Source organism: Phocoena phocoena, chromosome 1 (assembly GCF_963924675.1).
Source record: "Phocoena phocoena chromosome 1, mPhoPho1.1, whole genome shotgun sequence".
In the NCBI taxonomy this organism is placed as follows: Eukaryota; Metazoa; Chordata; class Mammalia; order Artiodactyla; family Phocoenidae; genus Phocoena; species Phocoena phocoena.
Genome location: NC_089219.1, coordinates 120,457,881 through 120,477,265, shown reverse-complemented (window position 1 = coordinate 120,477,265; position 19,385 = coordinate 120,457,881). Strand labels below are relative to the sequence as shown.

The 19,385-nt window shown below is 44.2% G+C and overlaps 1 protein-coding gene and 1 non-coding gene across 4 annotated transcripts in view; both read right to left on the bottom strand.

The window, feature by feature from the left end:
• PBX1 (PBX homeobox 1) overlaps positions 1-19,385 on the bottom strand; it is a 278,098-nt gene that overhangs the window by 137,711 nt on the left and 121,002 nt on the right. The window lies entirely within an intron of this gene.
• LOC136140677 (U6 spliceosomal RNA) lies at positions 3,964-4,067 on the bottom strand. Its single transcript, XR_010657646.1, has one exon. It is a non-coding gene; the product is annotated as a U6 spliceosomal RNA (small nuclear RNA).

The window sequence follows — 19,385 nt, the reverse complement described above, 5'->3', positions numbered from 1 at the left end:
GTGAACAGGTGCTATAAACAACCTCTTGGAATGTTTTTAATGTATCCACTAATAAAACCTTCTGAAGAGGTTAAAAAAATGCTAGAACACAAATTGATAATTAAAGGCAAGTTGATGGTACCTCAAAATTAAAGCTGTCAAGTGAGAAAATTATAATCAAAATTGTCTGTCTCTGTACTTCTCAAATCCTTCCCTGTGTAGTCACATAATATAAACATATATATGTATATATATGCATATGTTTCTGCATATGCATACGAAAAATCAAAGAGGCAAACACATAGCGGTGAATCACAGATAACACAAAAAGAATATGCAATCCAGTTTCATAAGTAGATATACCTATAAACACACACCCTCCGACACAGGCGGGCAAACAGGACATTTCCTGTTATAGAGCAATGTAGTTCTGAGAAATCATATGCACGGTTTTTGAGTTCTGTTACGTTCTTTGGAGAGTACATTATTTAAGAGAAGTCCACAGTCAGATATTTCTGGAAGTAAATAATCCTATCATTCATCATGTTTGGTAACTATAGGTTTTTTTTTCATTACCAGACATAGCCCATATTTTTTATTTAGAGTCAAATTTATTTTTTTCAAAGACATAATACCGTATAAAAGCGTGCTTCTCAACAGGGGGTGAGTACGCCCCCAGGGCACATCTGGCAATGTCTGGAGACATTTATGGTTGTCACAGTGGAGGAATGGAGATGCTGCTGGCATCTATGGTAGTGAACAGGGATGCAGCTAAACATCTTCAGTGCACAGGATAGCCCCTCTCAACATAGAATTTTCTGGACTAAAAAGGTCAGAGGTTGGGAAACCTGGATATGGATTATCACAAACATTTCAAAATTCCTCACATCATGTCCCTCAAAGACTTGAAAAATGAGAAGCTGGAAAACACAAAAGAGAATTTTTTAAAATAGTATTTTGATTATGAAAAGAACAGTTGCGTTTTGTAGATGCTACAATATATTATTTCACCTAAAATATGTTCTTTTTTAAATTTTATTTTTATTTACTTATTTATTTTAATTGGGGTATAGTTGCTTTACAATGTTGTGTTAGTTTCTACTGTATAGTGAAGTGAATCAGTCATATGTATACATATATCTCCTCTTTTTTGGATTTCCTTCCCATTTAGGTAACCACAGAGCACTAGGTAGAGTTCCCTGTGCTATACAGCAGGTTCTCATTAGTTATCTGTTTTATACATAATAGTGTACATATGTCAACCCCAATCTCCCAGTTCATCCCATCCTACCCCCCCCCCAACAAAGTGTGCTCTTAAAATCTACCACCTGTAGTTGCATTACAGTCAAACTGTGAGAAATGCTGGAAAATCAGCAAGGATCTCAGAAAAAAAAACATTTACCCTGAGACACCCTTCACTGAACAAGGAGAGTATCCTAACCGATTGTGTTAAAATCAAATAAAGTAAGATATAACAAAAGCTAACTTTTTAGCCAGTGAAAAATAGACACGTCTGGCATTTAAAGTCCTACATGTGTGTATCCATCCAATTCCATAGCATCAGAGCTCTGATGTTCAGTAATATAATATTATTATTTGTGCGATCAGTCAAGGTATAAAATGTGCATACCCTCAGTCTTTAATATTAATAAGTCTTGTAACTAGCAGTTTCTCGCAGCTCCGAATTCTTGAGCACAACTAGAAAGGGCACTTATCCTGAAAAATCTAATAAATTTACAGTTTTATATACTTCCTTCAATTGTAAAAGTCTTGTTCAATAAACTTTAAAATGCCACTATAGAGCAATAACACAGACAGTATAAACCCAGCCTTGGGAAAGCTGTGCAACTAGAAATTGTTCCCCTTTCTGCTAGAGCAATAAAGTTTTATATGTTTGAACTGACTGTAAAAAGGTTTGAATGTTGGCAACTGGGGAATAATCTGTCTTCTTTATAGTTATTATCATATTTCCCACAAGACCCCTTGGTCTGTGTCAATCCTTCTTGTATATGACACCTTTGTACTGTCAGCGAAAGCAAGACTACTTTACTTTTTTTTTTTTTAACTATAGGACTTGTATCTGTTTTCCTTCAGATTACAGCTAACAGGAATAAATTATTTCTGACAAGCATCTATTGCAGCATTTTACCAAATAAAGCCGGTTGTGAGCTGCTTTTCCAAGAGTGGGGGGAGGGGGGGAACCTCCCCTCTTCTTCTCTCTCTTTCTCTCCACTGATTCAAATGCAATTTAGGGATGGGTAAATTGGAGGAAATGCCAATAAAAAGAGATTTGTAGGAAAGTTGCTCTGAACGCCAGAGCCCATTGTAACAAGGTGGCTGGGTCCTCAGGAGTGCTATTGGACATGTGTGGAGGAGAGGTTTAGGAAAAGGGAGAGGGGGAACCAACCCTTTTCCTTCCAGACATGTCTCAGGTCTGAGAGCAGCTGTGCTGCTGGGTTCAGACAGAAAGCCGAATCCAGCACAAGCGGCTAGAGCTTCCCAGACTCTGATGAACAGCCAGTGAGGACACAGTGGCTCTGACCAGCAGGGGCAGACACCCAAGCTCTCCCATGGAGGCTTGGGCTCTTGGTTAACAGGTCATCTCAGATGAAACGAGCTTAGGCTCGTGATAATGAGCAAAGAGTCAGAGTGTGTGTGTTCGTGTGTATTTATGTGCGTTTGGGAGGGGCGGTGTTAAGGGGCAGAGGGTCTCTTCCCCTCTCCCTCTCCCAGCCCCACCACCATAAGTTAACAACAGATAAAGGAACCTGTACCCAGGAATCCATGACACACGACCCAGCTTGACTAAAACACTCCCCTCTCTCTCCCAACTCTGCACCACCAAGTGCCCCTGCCTTCCCGCATTTAGAATAACACAGCGGAACAAGTTAGAGAGGGATAAATAGGTACTTGCAAACACCAGGTTTTTAAGCATCAAAAGACATTATATGGCCGGTGGTCCATGGAACTGGCACAAGAAGTCTCTGCACTTTGGAACAAAGTCTCTCTAAGAGACCATGGGAACAGGATGGCCAGGCACATGGAGACAGATATAGACATATATGCCTGTGCATAGCCCTGTGAGGGCACACGCACACTCAAACACAACTCAGCCAACTCAAAGTGAACAGTCAACTCAAATATGGAAGTTCTGGTGCGGGAGGGTAAATGCAAAATTATATTCATAAATATAGCAAATCTATCAGAATGGGGCCATGCAAATAAAACTGAGTAAATACGACTCATCTCAGTGACCCTGGGAACAGCCTGAGCCTCACGCTCATGAAGGTGAGCTCAGGGTGTCCTCTTTTTCCCCCTCGTTCTCCACGAGTGCTCAGGGCCACATTCTGACACATCCTCCTCACTCAGTTCGCACAACAAACATTCTAACGTACGTACGGTGACACCAAAAAACCTCATCACCATAAGCGCCTCATATATCAGGAGGCTCAAAGAGCACTGTATCCCCTCTTACTCCCCACTCCACCCCAGAACTGCTACAGACTACGCTTGTTAACAAAGGTGGACTCTCATGCCTCTTAATATCCCTTGAAATGGCAGCTGCCTCCTGGAAAACCATGGATCCATACTAACGGTTTTGTATTCTCTTCAAAATAGGTTCTTGGGCTTCCCTGGTGGCGCAGTGGTTGAGAGTCCGCCTGCCGATGCAGGGGACGCGGGTTCGTGCCCCGGTCCGGGAAGATCCCACGTGCCGCAGAGCGGCTGGGCCCGTGAGCCATGGCCGCTGAGCCTGCGCGTCTGGAGCCTGTGCTCCGCAATGGGAGAGGCCACAACAGTGAGAGGCCCGGGTACCGCAAAAAAAAAAAAAAAAAAAAAAAGGTTCTTGATATAGGTCAAAAGTTCTTGGGTTGGGTCATATATCACAGTGATATTAATAAAAGGACAACAGATGCTTTAAAAAATTTTTGGTATGTAACACAGATATAGAAAAGTACACAAATCACAAAGTGTACAGCTCAGTGAAAAAATACAAAATGCTTTACAAATGTGCACATCATTTTCCTGCAAAGCCCATGCTAATCATCTCTGTACCCTTCTCAATTTTTCTATGTGCTGTTGAAGTGAGCACCTTCACCACCAGTGGAATGGAAGAGGAGTGGAGGTAGAGGTATTTCCCAAAGAGTAAAGTATGTAACACAGGCATCAAATTCATCAAAGGTGTTCATGAAATGCAGATTTCCAGGCCACAGAGAAAACCTGCTGAGGCCAAGCCTGTGAAGCTGCATTTCATAAACAGCCCCAGGCTATGCTTGAGAACAACTGACATTGCCTGCTTGAATACACCAGCAATGCCCCTCCTAAACCCCAATCATTCCCTTTTTCAAAGATGAAGGGCCTCAGCACACACATTTCTGAGATCATAGTTGGTGAAGTTCAAAGATTGGCACTGTGTTTTGACACAGAAAAGAAAGGGATTTAGAAAAATAACTAATCAACAAGGGAAAAGAATTGTCCTGGAAGCTCTGCGTCATCCTGCCTTTCCCCTGAACTCTGTAGTCTGCAAATCTTACTATTCTGGGCATCCTAGTGGAATTTTAAAAATGCAGAGAGGCAAGAGTCTCCTGAAAAGGCCACAAGTTGGATCTCTCCTCCTCTTCCTTTATTATTGTCCTTTTTATAAATTTTAAACAAATCCAGGGATTTGTACCTCACTGGTCCTAAAATACACCTTCCTTCCTGAACCCAAAAGGAGTTGGTTTTTGTCGGGACATATTTCAAGACAATATCCTGGGACCGCAGAGGTGCTCAGGAAGACACCACGGTAGGGCCAGCCTTTAGAATAAGTAAGGAGCAGAAGGAACCCACTAGCCCAGGGAAGACTCTCATTTAGAGGGTCTGGTGTTACTGTTCCCAAGCTTATAGATTCTCTCCATTATCTGATTATATGTGGAACTCGACCAAAACACAAATAGAGCAAAAAAGGCAGATCAGTGGGCATTAGGTATTACTGCTACATTCTACTACTTCTCAACTATCAATTACCACAAATGCTACTACTACTATAACTAACAAGTTCTGATGCCTGCTATGCGTGACGCATCATTCTACACTCTGTAGATGCATCACATCCTCAGAGCTTCTCTTACTCAAATGTACCAACAATATTATTTCGTGAGAGACAAGATCCTGTCACAGGTTAGTACCATTTTTCTTTATACATGGATTTCATTCCCATTCCATTCAAGGCTGAATATAAGGACGTCTGAGTGTGTAAACTAGACAAGTGCAGGAAGAGAACTCTTCTGTTAAAAACTGTCAATAAGTTGAGGAAATAACAAGAGAGGCTATATACTAGATGCCTTGGGACAACCAAAGATACCTTCTTTCTATAAGGAACAGCTAGTCTAGTGAGAAAAGCCAGAAAAAGCAAAAGAAAGCTCTATGTTATAAAAGCATTATAATGAAGTAGATGACAAGTCATTGAAGCAGAGGGAAGTAGGAGGCCAATTATAAGAAAAAGTATATACAGGATATATCCTTTTTTGGAGAAAATGTTAATACCCTTAGCAAGATAGTCTCATGTGAAACAATCAGAGAAATACCAAATAACTGTATATAGCCAGCTGTTACATACAGTAGTACAAATCTGAAGAATCAAGAGAAGAGAAGATTCAATGCAAGTTGTAATTACTGGGAAAAAAATAAGAAGCAGCGAAGTTTGAAGGATGGATAGAGACTCGATATACAGAGAAGACAAGAAAGCAGCCCAGGAGGAGCAGGGGGACAGCAAGGCAACCAACTTGCCTGGAAGGTCTGGACCCATGAGTGAGAAAGAGGAATAGGGAAAAGGACGCAGGGAGAAAGACTGTCCCCTCACCTCACCAGTGGGCACCACATGCTAACGTCAGACTTGGAGCAGAGTCCAGACCACGGTTGACCAGGCCAACCAACCTAGGTCCTTCTGCTCCTGTGGAAATACTGAGGATCTCTGAAAGCTTAAATGACAATCCAAAAATCCCCAGAACGTGGACCATCTTAAGGACAGGGTTCCTAGTGACATGACCTCAGAGGCAGCAACTAGATCTCAGAGGATGAGGTTGGGTTGAGGAACATCTTCTATAGAAGAGCTCCAGAGAAAGACCAAAAGCTGCTAGAGGTGAGGCCTGTGCTTCAGCAAGAAGCACTTTCCAAGCTAAACGAAGGACAATGATGGGCATGGATTAAGGTCCTCCTAACTCCAAAATTCAGTGATTCTGTGAAAGCTCTGAACAGGAGTGTGAGGCATACCACAACTCTTAGGTGACTGCGGTCCCCTGCGAGAGTTTCCGAGGCTCCCACTGACCCGGTGCCTACAATATAAACATCCATCCAGGGCGGTGTCCTTGCTGATGTGACCACCACTGAAAGCAAAGAGACACACTTTAACATCAGACAAGAACAGCACTGTTTGGGTAAAAGCATGTGAAGCTGCTAGCTTGAGAACATTAATTTCTTGGGTGAAGTTCTTTGCTGGATCCTTGATACGAGGCATTGTTTTGTCACTAACTGCAGAAATAATGGTAATACTTTGGTGCTTGCGTAATGTTTTATAGCCTGCCCACACTTTCATTAGTATGAGTGTGTTTAATCTTGATAATAAATCTATGAGGTGGTATTATCCCCACACCATAGAAGAGAAAATTAACACCCAGAGAGGGTAAATGACTTGTTCAAGGCCACACAGCATGTAATCACCAGAGCTAGATGAGGGCCCCTATTAACCAAGTCCTCACAGTTTACTAAATACTTGCCGTGTGCAAGACACAGGGCTGGCCACCACCAGGACACAAAGATGGGTCGTAAAGGTCACGGGAACCCAATACAAAGGGAAAGCACCTTGCTCATGGAACCTGGTCACCATTCAGTTCACTTCCCTTCACGTCACCTAGGCTGGCTGGACTCCTTCCGTCATCCCACCTGAGGCCGGGTCTCCCCCTGGCATGCTCACCTTTATTACGTCTCCAGCACAGGTTCTGTACTACTTGACAAGGAGGTAATAAAGAGGACCACTGTCTGCCCCTCTTCCTCCCATCTCACAGCAAAGCCCCACATCCCAGGCAGTGGGAGAACAGCTAGGCACTGGCTACATAAAGTGGCAGGGAATCTTCTGGGGCCACTAAGGAAGCCAAGTAACATGAATCATGAACTTCTCTCCCAGGGAACCAGAACACCCCTCAGCAGTCCCCAGTGGAGAAATCAACAGAGCCCCCAGCTCCCCCAGCATGCCTCCCTGCTTCTCCATAACCCAGCAATCAGGGCATGTTCTGCTTCCTGCAGCCCCGGGGATCCCGAGCCCCTCGGGAGCTGCCAAGGCTTTCTGATGTACAGGCTGCTGCTAATACCGTGTTATTAAGCACACATTTGTCTCCACTCCTCTGCGCACGCCTGCCTCCCTGCCTGAAGAAAAGCCACACATGTGCTCGCACAGAGGGACACGGCGGAGGGCCCTGGAACCCACAAAGGGAAATCAGCATGCCAAGGGTTAAGCACACCCTGTAATAAGCATCTCTGTTCCGGCATGTGGCGAAAGCCCATTACCTCCTGCCACATTACCTCATTCATTTCTTATATGCGGATGGTTTATTTTCCCATGAGCACCCTGGCTCTCAGTATTAAGTCCCCTCCTTCGCCTCTATTTCTCTATCCATCACATTTAACACTCTGACAGTAACAGTCTATAATGTTTCTATTCTACAAAACCGCTCTGTCAACTCCAGGCTTCCAGAGCAGCAACTGAGGAAAATAAATAACATCAACGCCAGGGACGACAGCATCACAGCTCCCTTTCTGCTGGGCTTTTTTTAATTTTATATTATTCTAAAAAGGGAACAAAAAAAGAAAGGGGATGGGGGAAGGTAGAAGCAAGGAAGAGAATTTCCTTCTCATCCAGTAGACAGACCTGAAGGGGTAGGCACGGCATTTCCCTTCCAGGCAAAGAAGTGATTTCCCCTCTCTGCTCTCAAATCCCCTGACCACCCCCCTTCCACGTTCATGGTGGTTTATGGAAGCACTGGTATTTACTGCACTGCATTCCCTCTACCTGCCACCACAGAAGCAAAGCAACAACGTCGAGTGGGTACAGGGCACCCCATTCACAGTGTAGAGTGATTCATAAATTCTTGTCATCTTTTCTGGAAAAAAGAGACCATGGAGGAGATGCAGGCTGTCCACGGGTCTGTAACCTTTGTTCTGGGGAGACACCCAGGGAACAGAGACTCTGGAAGCCAGGAGCAGGTAGAAAGGTAAGAAAACATTAACTCCTGAGAAAGAAACCACTCTAGAAAGCTGCCCCGTCTCCCTATTCCTAGGGGTTTACCAAAACTGGGTGGATTTCATCTTTTTAGATATAAATCACTTAAAAACATATTATCTTTCCTCTAGCTTCTTTAAAAGATATCCAGATAGATAGATAGATGGATAATCTTGAACATAACTTGGCTTCCTCTTCAGAACCCAAATCATTCGTCATTATGAATGCCAATTATCACCCAGGCCCACTGCTAGGTGGGAGTCTGCAAGCCTGTTTTACGTAAACTCCATCTGCTGGGCTTTTTATAGTTATACTGAGCCTCGCCGAGTTTCCTCTTCTTCGTAGGTAGTACAGTGTTATAGTTCACATGGCTGTGGTACCAGATCCTGGAAGCCAAAGCTGACCTTGATTGATGGGTTGTGGGACCTTGTTTCTGATCCCCTCCCTGCTGGGTCCTCACCTGTAAAATGGAGACAATCGTGTTTCCTAGCTCCTGGGGTGGCTGTGAGGATTCCCTGAGTTAATACCCATGAGTGTTAAAGACAGTGTCTGCCAGTAGTAAGTGCCCAGTAAATATTAGTGATGACCATGCATATATTCTAGCAGGGGTGGGGAAACCAGACAACCATCCAGTTAGAATCATGTTTGAAATAAGAGTCAAGGGGTTTGGCGGGGGGGGGGGGGGGGGCCTTTGGGCACTCTGTTAAGTCAATTACACAAACTGATGTGCTCGGAGCCTTTACTGGGTCACGTAGAGGCCTTCTGTGCCAACGGCCCCTCGCTTCACATGGGGGAGGCTGCCAACAGTGGGTGCTGAATGGTGAGATGTATCAATAACCACGGCGAGATTCATTCAGGATCAGGAAAGAACGAGGGGACGGAAGACAAAACGAGAAAAACAACTAACGGCCTTTCACTGAACACAGCCAAACACAATTCTGTGATTCCTTCTATTCCTCTCCTCAGGGCTGTTTCTCAGAGAAAGGGAATAAGAGGTACTGTGTATGAAACTGCCTCGATAGGTATGAAATACTCCGTGCGTCATTCTTTTTACCAACAGGACCATTACTATTACTCAGCTTTGCACCCAAGAGCAGATAAAAGGCACTTTGTTGTTGTTTTGTTTCTGTTTTTTTTTTTTTTTTTTTTTTTTTTTTTTTTTTTTTTTTGCGGTACGCGGGCCTCTCACTGTTGTGGCCTCTCCTGTTGCGGAGCACAGGCTCCGGACGCACAGGCTCAGCGGCCATGGCTCATGGGCCCAGCCGCTCCGCGGCACGTGGGATCTTCCCGGACCAGGGCACGAACCCGCGTCCCCTGCATCGGCAGGCAGACTCTCAACCACTGCGCCACCGGGGAAGCCCTTGTTTCTGTTTTATGTTGAGTTATAATTACTTCACAATGTTGTGTTCGTTTCAGGGGTACAGCAAAGTGATTTAGCTTATATATGTGTATGTAGACATACATACATATATTCTTTTTCAGATTCTTTTCCATCATAGGTTATTACAGGATATTGTATATACTTCCCTGTGCTATACAGTAGGTCCTTGTTGCTTATCTATTCTATATAACAGTAGTGTGTATCAGTTAATCCTGCACTTTTAAACCTAAAGGTATTCAGAGGTGGGCATCTTGCTTTCTCCCTCTGCTGCTACATAAGGGGTCATGGAATTTCTTTTTTCCATCTCAGGTGTGGTAGAATGGAGAAAAGGACAGGTTCGGGGCCTAACCCTCTCGATAATGGGTACCATGGGGATTCACTCACATCCACCTCGACAGCCCAGACCCACTCCCCACCAAGGGGAGGTCAGACTCCAGCACATCTCAGCCTTACAACTACACCTGCATTCCAACTGAAGGGGCCGATGAGAGAAAAAAGTTAAGACCAAGTGGGATGGAGTATTTCTGATACCCGGAGGCAAGGAGGAACTGGTTCCCAATACTTCATTTCTTGTCTGGTTCAATTCTAAACATCACAAACAACTTACTGAGGAAAGATTACTTCTGCTTTTATGACGTTTGTGTGTTGCAGGGCAGGGCGGGTGATACAAGGACTCTACTCAGACTAACTGACTTTATTTCATTATTTTATTTTATTTTTTTAATTTATTTCATTTATTTATTTATGGCTGCATTGGGTCCTCGTTGCCGCACGCGGGCTTTCTCTAGTTATCGTGAGCGGGGGCTACTCTTCATTCAGCGTGCGGGCTTCTCACTGCGGTGGCTTCTCTCGTTGCAGAGGATGGGCTCTAGGTGCGCGGGCTGCAGTAGTTGTGGCACGTGGGCTCAGGAGTTGTGGCTCGCGGGCTCTAGAGCTTAGGCTCAGCCGTTGTGGCGCACGGGCTTAGTTGCTCCGCACCATGTGGGATCTTCCCGGACCAGGGCTCGAACTCGTGTCCCCTGCATTGACAGGCGGATTCTTAACCACTGCGCCACCAGGGGAGCCCTATTTCATCATTTTAAATGATCATATTTCATTAGTGCCACTCATAGTATTCCTTGACACTTTAATCTTTCTATTTTGGTGACAGAAAGGCAAAGGTGAGCTCATGGCACCAAAGGTGTCCCCCCTAGGGAAGGAGTGAGCCTTTCATACAATTTCTTTCCAACAAATTAACATTGAGAATGCCTATGTATAAAGAAGGCACTGGAGGGATAATACATAGGCAGGCACAGTTCCTGTGTTCAAACGTTTGTAATTTAGTGAAGAGAGAGGAACTTAGGCACAAATGACTAAAATTAAAGGTTGAATCAAGGGTTGAAAAATACATGCTAATAAAAGCTATAGGTATTTGTTATAGGAACAAGGTAGAAGGGGTAATTAATCTGAATGGGGGTCTCAGGAGAGCTTCCAGATTTTCACAGAAAGAGTGATTTGGGGGAGGCTACAGAGCTTTCTTTCGGTCATTAAGCATTCAGCTGTTAGAGTCATTCAAACTAGGTTCAAATCCTTATTCTGCCAATTCCTACATGGGTCATTTAGGGCAAGTTATTTAACCCCTCTAAGCTCAGTTTACTGGTCCATATAATGGGGACAATGATAGTATAGGCCTTACAGCTTTGCAGGGAGCATTAAAAGAAATAATGAATGTGAATAACACAGTGTCTGTTAACCCCTAAATTAGTAGTAGCTATTTTTATTGTGATTATCCTTCCCCAAACCCTATGAAGTAGGTGATGTTATGATTTCACTTTCAGTATTGAGGAAACAAGCACAAGACAAATTAGGTAACCTGCCCAGTGTCACACAGTAGACGGAGGATCCAGGACACAAATTCGGGTCAGTCTGACTCCGAAGTCCAAGTTTTTCTTTCCCATTCTATTTTATTCGGATCGACTGCAAACTCTGACTCCTCACAGAAAGGAGGCCCCAGAAACTTGAGAGCTAAGTCTTGGAATCACCTGCAAATAAAGTATAATTCTAGGAGATCACACTCTGTCTCTAGGGAGACAAAGTCAAATGAATGTCAGAGATGTAGCCCATAAAAAAAAGTGAACAATTATACAGAAACAATCACAATATTCTATGAAACTAAATAATTTGCCCCAATTTGGAATGAACGAAACTCTAGCCAGCATCCAAATTCCCTCCCTTTCCTAATTTCCTTGCTTTTATTAATGCCAAGCCCATCCTCCCAGGTAACCAGATTGGAAAACCTATAAACACAGATACATAGAAGTAAAGACGGATGACATCTCAGAGCCTAGTTCAAACTTGGGTACAACGCAGCAGAAGCTTCTGTGACAACCCTGGCAAAGCCTCATTTCTGACAGTTACAGGCTTAAGTGGGCATCTGTGACCACACCTTCTGGCTATTTGGGGACAGTTATAATTGTTAAACAGTTTTTCATTTCATTGTACTGAGTCATCTGTCATCTCAAAAGTTAATAAATGAATTAAATGATTCAGTCATCCTTGAGTCGTACCTATCCTTCAACCTCCTTCTCTAGGTGGTCATCAGGCTCTGCTAATCTTTCTTTCAAAATAGCCTGATCCTTTTCATTCCCCGAAATACCATTCGTTTATTTAGACCCCGTGTCCTTTTGTCTCCTGGCTGAAGTTCCTGTCTTCAATCTCTCTCCAGTCTAGTACGCCCTGTACATTTTCACCAGACAGAAGGTCCTTAAGTCTGGTTTCAGCATATGGCATCTGTGCTCAGGGAACCACTGGGCCTCCACTTCTTACCACTTATCTAACCCTTCTGCTGGACACACAGTGCCACAGGATCAACAACAACCACATGGGGCTCATTTTACCCACTGCATCCTCTTCCCAATATTTCCTCCAATTTGGTCTAAATGACCATTTCAGAGGACAGTCCCACAAACAGACCATGCATATAGAAACAGGTGTATCGAAATTTTATGGAACGTGTCTAGGGCCATATAACCACACATGGATGAGCCAGGACTTGCTTTTCAGATTCCCTGTCTAGGGACATCAAGATAGGATATGGTACTAAAGGTGCCTGACTCTGCAGAATGTTGGGGTCAGTGGGTAAGATGGTATCTATATGACTCCCTCGTTCATACGATGAATGATTATGGAGCACCTACTATATGCCCAAGCCTGTCCTAAAAAATTGGGAGAAGAATATAAAAAGGCAATAACCTCAAAGTACTTACAGTCCAATGGGAAAATAAACATGTAAAATTTAAATGATGTGCAAAAAATAAAATTACAAAGACTAATTAATCTAAGTCGTATATTACCTTGAAGGAATATACAAGGCAAAATGAACACAAAGAAGAAATATCTAACACTGGATCAGAGTACTCGGGCTAGGATTTGCACAATTAGCAATAGTTTCACCATGGGGATGGTAGGTACGGGAATTCCTAATAGAGGAGACGATTTCTGAAGTATGAGGGGGAAAAAGTAGCAGGTTTTAGGTATTTGCAGCCTGTGATGAAATAGAAGAAAATGGTAGGAAAGAGCCCTGCAGAAATCGACAAGGGCTACATCATAAGGTTAACGTAGGTTACACTAAAGTCTTCAGGGTTCATCCTGAAGACTTCAGCCTTGCGTCCATCATACCTGCACACTCAATGATGATCAGATTTAAAGCATACTCCAGAGGGTATGCCACAGAAACGCACAATTCCCAGCAGGCTATAAAGCTACATCTTCTCTTCCACTCAGGAAAGCATATGGGACTTCAAGTGAGTGAAAGTGACATTTTTACAGTGATAATTTGAATTAGTTTAAAATTTTAAATAATTTGCAAACCTCAGGTCTTAGACTGTTATTAATATCAAAATTACTTGTGACATACTTCACAACCGATCATGGCACGATAGTTTTGAGATTCAGGACTACAGCTTTTGACATTGGGACTGCCAGTGAAGAATTCTCAATAGGGGTACGGCAAGCAGGTTTGCATGTTAAGAGTGTCATGGTGGGCCTTAGAGAGGGTGGATAGTGAGAAGATATTTGAGGCAGAGATACCAGCTAGGAGGTCAGCTGTCTGGGTGAAAGACATGAGGGCCTGACCTAGGACAGTGGCAGATGGAGAGGACACATGATATGGGATATAGTTAGGGTGTGTTTGTTTACTTTTGTATTCCCTCACCTGGTACCAACTCTGGCATAAAGCATTCAATAAATTTTTACTGCCAGAATCAACACAAATTGGCTAATGATTAGATGGGGGGCAGGGTAGGCTTAGAAAAAAGAGTCTAACACAGATAGGAGGTTTCTGGATTGGGCAGATGAAAGAGAGAAGGAATAGAGGAAGAAGATTTGATGTGGACCAAGGGGCTGAGGGGGTCTGCCCTGGATGTGCAGAGTTTGAGGATTCTGTTGAATGTAGACGCAGAGATGCCCGCTTGGCAGTTATACACGCAGGTCTGAAGCTCACAGCAGCATCAGTCTGGATGGAAAACACAGGTTTTAATTTACCACTTGTTCGATAAATATTTACTGGATATTTGCTTTGGTTCAGGCATTGTGCTGTTCAATGGGGATGCAGAGGTTGGCAAGAAAGAGAAGTCCCCTGTCCTCAGGGAGATTACAAGTAGTTACATTTGTGAGTCACAAGTACTGAGGTGATAAATGGAGTCATGGGCAACGGTGGGGAATATCGCAGCGGTGAGTCGAAAGAGATGCACCCCTGAGGTTTGCTATGAAGCAAAACAGGATGAAATGGAAATCAGGAGAGGTGAGAGTTTCACTGAGGAAAGATCATTAGTAGTAAATACAGCATGAGTCTACAACTGGAAAGAGTGTAGATCGGATTTGTTAGCTGGGAGCTCCCATGTCCTGGAGAGGCAGAGATCTCACCTCAGCAGAAACACAGAAACTTTCTAGAGGTTAGAAATCTTAGAATCAATGGGAGGTGGAGGGGGGAGGTGCGTAAAGTCTGGCATAGCCCTACCTGAAGGCTTCACGGAAGTAGGACCTGAGTCAGGAGGTGCAGAAGGTACACTGGACAGTTTTAGACAAAATCGAAACAGAACATGGCACGTGAAAAGGGCTGGCCTCAGAGAACACTGACCTAACTCTTCTGAAAGGCAAACAGGGAAATAAGATAACCTCTGATTAGCAACTGGTTGCTAAAAGAAAGGTATTGTGGTGTTCGGGGCAGTAGATCTCCCTCCTGGAGTCTATAGTCAGATCAGTTCTTCACTGGTTAAGTGATACTCAGGAAAAGGCCTTGCTCTTAACTAGCTGGGCCTGGAGAGCACAAGTATGTGAAAGCTGCAACGGAATGACAGATATACTAAGTAAGAACACATGAGAACAGCTGAAGGCGCAGCTCTCCCTCTGTTCTACTATGTGAGGCAGCCCTAGCTAGAGGTCAAGGAGAAAGAGTGGAGGCAGAGGGCAGGGGTGGCGACATGGGAGCTCTTCTAAGCAACGAAGGTAGTGTAAACATCTACAGAGTAAAGGAGACACCTACCTGAAGGATGCCATACAAATGTCACACTTCACCCTCAAAGACATATGTCCTGCTCTACTAAATGTACAAGACCAACAATTTTTGGCATTTCTCCATGCCAGATTTGTCTTCAGGTCCTCTTAGGTATTACGGTAATTGTAATACCTCCGTGATTCCTCTGGAGGCACCCAGAGAATAGCAGGCCCACCCTAAGGACCAGGTTAAAGCTACCATGCTGCCTTCCTTCCCCCAGAGAGAGTCTGAATTGCAGGGCTGGTTCAGAGATAATGCTTCTTGTAGCTCCAAGTCAGATCTTACTGGGAATATAAACCTGCCGTGTTTCAGTGCCAGTGGGGAGGGCCCCTAATCCCACATCTTCTCCCCTTCTGCAGAGACCTCAGTACATACACAGTTACTTTGGCAGACAGAGGTCCCAGGAAGGACCCCAATCACACAGGCACCCCTCTGGGGATTAGCACAGTTGGGCCAAGGCTCACAGATGCCATATGCTATGGTGAAAAGAACCCAATCTGGGTTTAGTCTTCGTGCTACAACTTACTAACTCCATGACTTTGGGTAAGTTACCTAACCTCTCTGTGCCTTGGTTTCCTTATGTGAAATTAGAACATAATTAAAACGCTCCCCTGTAACACACGGTTGCTGTGAAAATTAGGTAAGTTAATGCTCCCTGAAAGGTCTTTTGATTTTAATCCTATTTTTAATACATTTACAACATAAAAACACATCCACGACGTACATATTATGATTCCCATATGCTGCTGAGTCTTGGGCCCAGCCTTGTCTCCATTCCCCCATCCCCACCTCACCGCTAGCCCCTACAGGTAACCATTTTCATTCCTTTCTTGTGTATCTCTTCAGTGTCTTTTGAAAGGTTGTTTTCAGTGTAAAGTGCTCTATAAATTAGTGATCATTATTGCAGTAGGAAAGTGGGCTGGGAGGGGTAGGATGGGATGGATGGTTGTGTTATCTATAAGGGGCCCCACCTCCTCCAAGAAAACCTGCCTCATTATTACCAGAATCAGACTGATCCCTCTCATTCATTCATTCACTCATCCATTCAACCAACATTTGGTGAGTGCCTGCTCTACTCAACGTACTGGGGCTGAGCATCATCGTAATTCTAGGAATTCTAGCGAAGGTTAATAAGTGCATCTATGGTACTTTTGAGTTACATCATCCTCATTTACACTTACCCTCACCCTCATGCTATTTTTCTGCCCGGGTATAAGCTGCCTATGGCCAGTATACCATATACATTTATATGACCATATACCATATACATTTTTAGTATTTCCAATAGCATATGGTCTGGCGCACACAAATACATATAGTAAATGCTCAAACAGACCTGTGTACTTGAGCCGGTATGGGCAAGAAGTCCCATTAGATGATTCCGCCATAGTCAGACAAGCAATTTTGGGTTCAGCAGCCTTTCTACCAGCCCCTGAGAAAATCCAAGATGGCCTGCGAGTCCTGGGGTAGGCTCTGGACCGGGAGGATACTGTAGCCTCAGGTGTGGCTAGATGAGACCGAGAGAACAGTCTCCAGGTTCTTCCTTGGCAAGTAGAAGTGATAGAGCAGGAAAAGCAAAAGGAAGGGAGCTTAGAGCTGCTTAAAACATGGTGAAAATGATCAAGGAGAGAAAATTCATCCTCACAAGGAAATGTTATAGGCCAGCTGTTCTCTGGTGTGAACTGTGTTGCATCAATATCACAACACAAGATATTCCAGCAACTACTGCCCCTGCCCAGACAGGCAAAATACTTCCTTTTTAAGATCTAAACACTCTCAATCACTTTATAGCACATCCTTGAGCTGCCCTTCAGAACCCTCTGCATTCCTAAGGATTCCTCCTCATTTTGCCACCATGTGGCTTTGTGACCTTCAACTATAATGTAATGTAGCCTCTCTGTGTCTCCACTGCTTCATCTGTAAAATGGGGATGGCAATTCCTGTTCTCCCTGTATGACGCTCATGGGAATCAAATGGGTTAACGTGATTCAGGTGTGCTATAAAAACAAAATGTATCACTGCTATTAGAATAAGTATGAGCTCTGATCTGGGGGGGAAAAAAGGTGTTATTTTTAAATGAAAAATTTCAAGGTAAGGACCGACTAATCACACACAGAGCAGTCATTTCACAGTCATTCTTTTTCTTTCCTTCTCTGATCTTCCAACCCTAGGGAGACCTTTCTGGCCTCTTCTCACAGCAGGCCTGACAACCACTTCCAAAAATATATAACATTAAAGGTTAATTCCAAATGCAAGCATAGAGTCCTTAATATTCCTCCCCCACTAGCCCTTTCATTCTGTCTGTCTGTCTGTCTGTCTGTCCAAGATGTCTTCCTTCCCAGAGAGCACAGCCCCCTCCCTTTCCAACCCCCTGGCCAGCATCCAACGTGGTGGAGATGATAACGGATAATGCAAACCTGCTGCCTGCAGACACTGGAGAGAGAGAGCACAGAGGGGAGGCCGAGGAGGAGCCGGTCAGGATGCATGTAATCAGAAGGGTTATCTAATGCTAGTTTCATTCTAATTGAGTCAGTACCATATGTCACCCTGCAATAACATTGCAAGCAGCATGCAACTGAATACATATTTAATTCACATAATGGGTACAGCAGTAGAAGTAATCAAGGCAGTTTGCCATAAGCCATAAAGAAATGTAGCTTGTTCCTATCAAGAAACATTTGGCACTTACGGAGAGAACTGTATCACCAGCGAGAGGGGAACTGCATTTCTGCAAAAGCTCAAGGGGGAAGGGGGAGGGCTGGGTGTGGGAAGCACGGCGTGGGGGTGGGGGGGAGAGACGAGGAGATGGAGAAAGAAATGAAAGATGAAAACACCCAAGAAATGAGAGTCAGAACCTCGACCCATGGCGAATGAAAGTCAATGAAGGGGGCTTCCCTGGTGGCGCAGTGGTTGAGAGTCCGCCTGCCGATGCGGAAGACACGGGTTCGTGCCCCAGTCCAGGAAGATCCCACATGCCACGGAGCGGCTGGGCCCATGAGCCATGGCCGCTGAGCCTGCGCGTCCGGAGCCTGTGCTCCGCAACGGGAGAGGCCACAACACTGAGAGGCCCCCGTACCGCAAAAAAAAAAAAAGGAAAATCAATGAAGGAATATTATCAGCGGATCGTTGGCCATTTCGATATAATTAACAGTAATGGATTTATTGGCAGAAGCTTAATGATTTAACGTTAAATGTGCCCCAGAATTTCCTGTGCTGTCATTCCCTCCTGGGCCAACCCACATCCCGGGAAATGGATGTATCTATGGAAGGTTAAAAAAAAATTTTTTTTTCACATCTCTTCATCTGGATTGGCATCTGACAGAAACCTGTTCGCCCATTCCCTCCATTTCCTCCCTCAAGGAGATGATTAATACGGCTGGGCAATGCTCATCAATATCTTTGGACAGATCAACTGGAGTTTTCATTAAACTCATATTAATGTCCTAGATACACAGCTGTGGACAGGTTATTCTTAAAAAAAAAAAGAAAAGAAAAGAAAGAAAGAAAGGAAAGAAAAGAAAAAGAAAAAGGAAACCTGCACCTCGGTTAACTATTCGCCTGGAATTAACAGGAAACCTGGCCCCTTCCCTCATTAGGGCTTCTTCCACCAACATGTTTTGATGTATATTTCATGAGGATAAACAAACATTCATTTCACTTTGGGAAGGTGTTTGCTGTAATGTATTGTCAGCGTAGCCAGCAATGAGGGGACATTAATTTCAATTCTGGTGTTTAAACACTTTGGCGAGTCCCTATTACTCATTCCCCAGCTCGATATCAGGAGCCCCGGAGGAAGGTCGCCAGCTCTCCAAGCGGCCCTGGGTGCCAGCGGAAAGCAAGGCTCCACCCTCTAGCTGGCTGGCTCTTCTCAGAGGGGACTGTAACCCACCATTCCTCAGTTAGATGGCGACACGAAGGGCCACTCCTTCAGGGAAGACCCAGCCTACACTACTACAATCTTTATGAAAAGCTGTGTGCTTACAAGTTTGGAATGGAAATGAAACTCTATTTTTTCTTGGCCTAAATCTGAGGATGCCAACCATTTTATGGAAAAGAGCAAAGCCTTGTAATCTAGAAAGGTAAATTTTGGGAGACGAATGGGAGAATGGAGATAGGGTCATGTGCCATTGATGAAGACCTTAAAATAGATGCAGAAGAGGTGGTGGCCACTAGTGCAACCAGAGGGACTCATGGTGGCAGCTTCCAGCCACCCCATTACCCATTAGAAATGTATGTGTCAG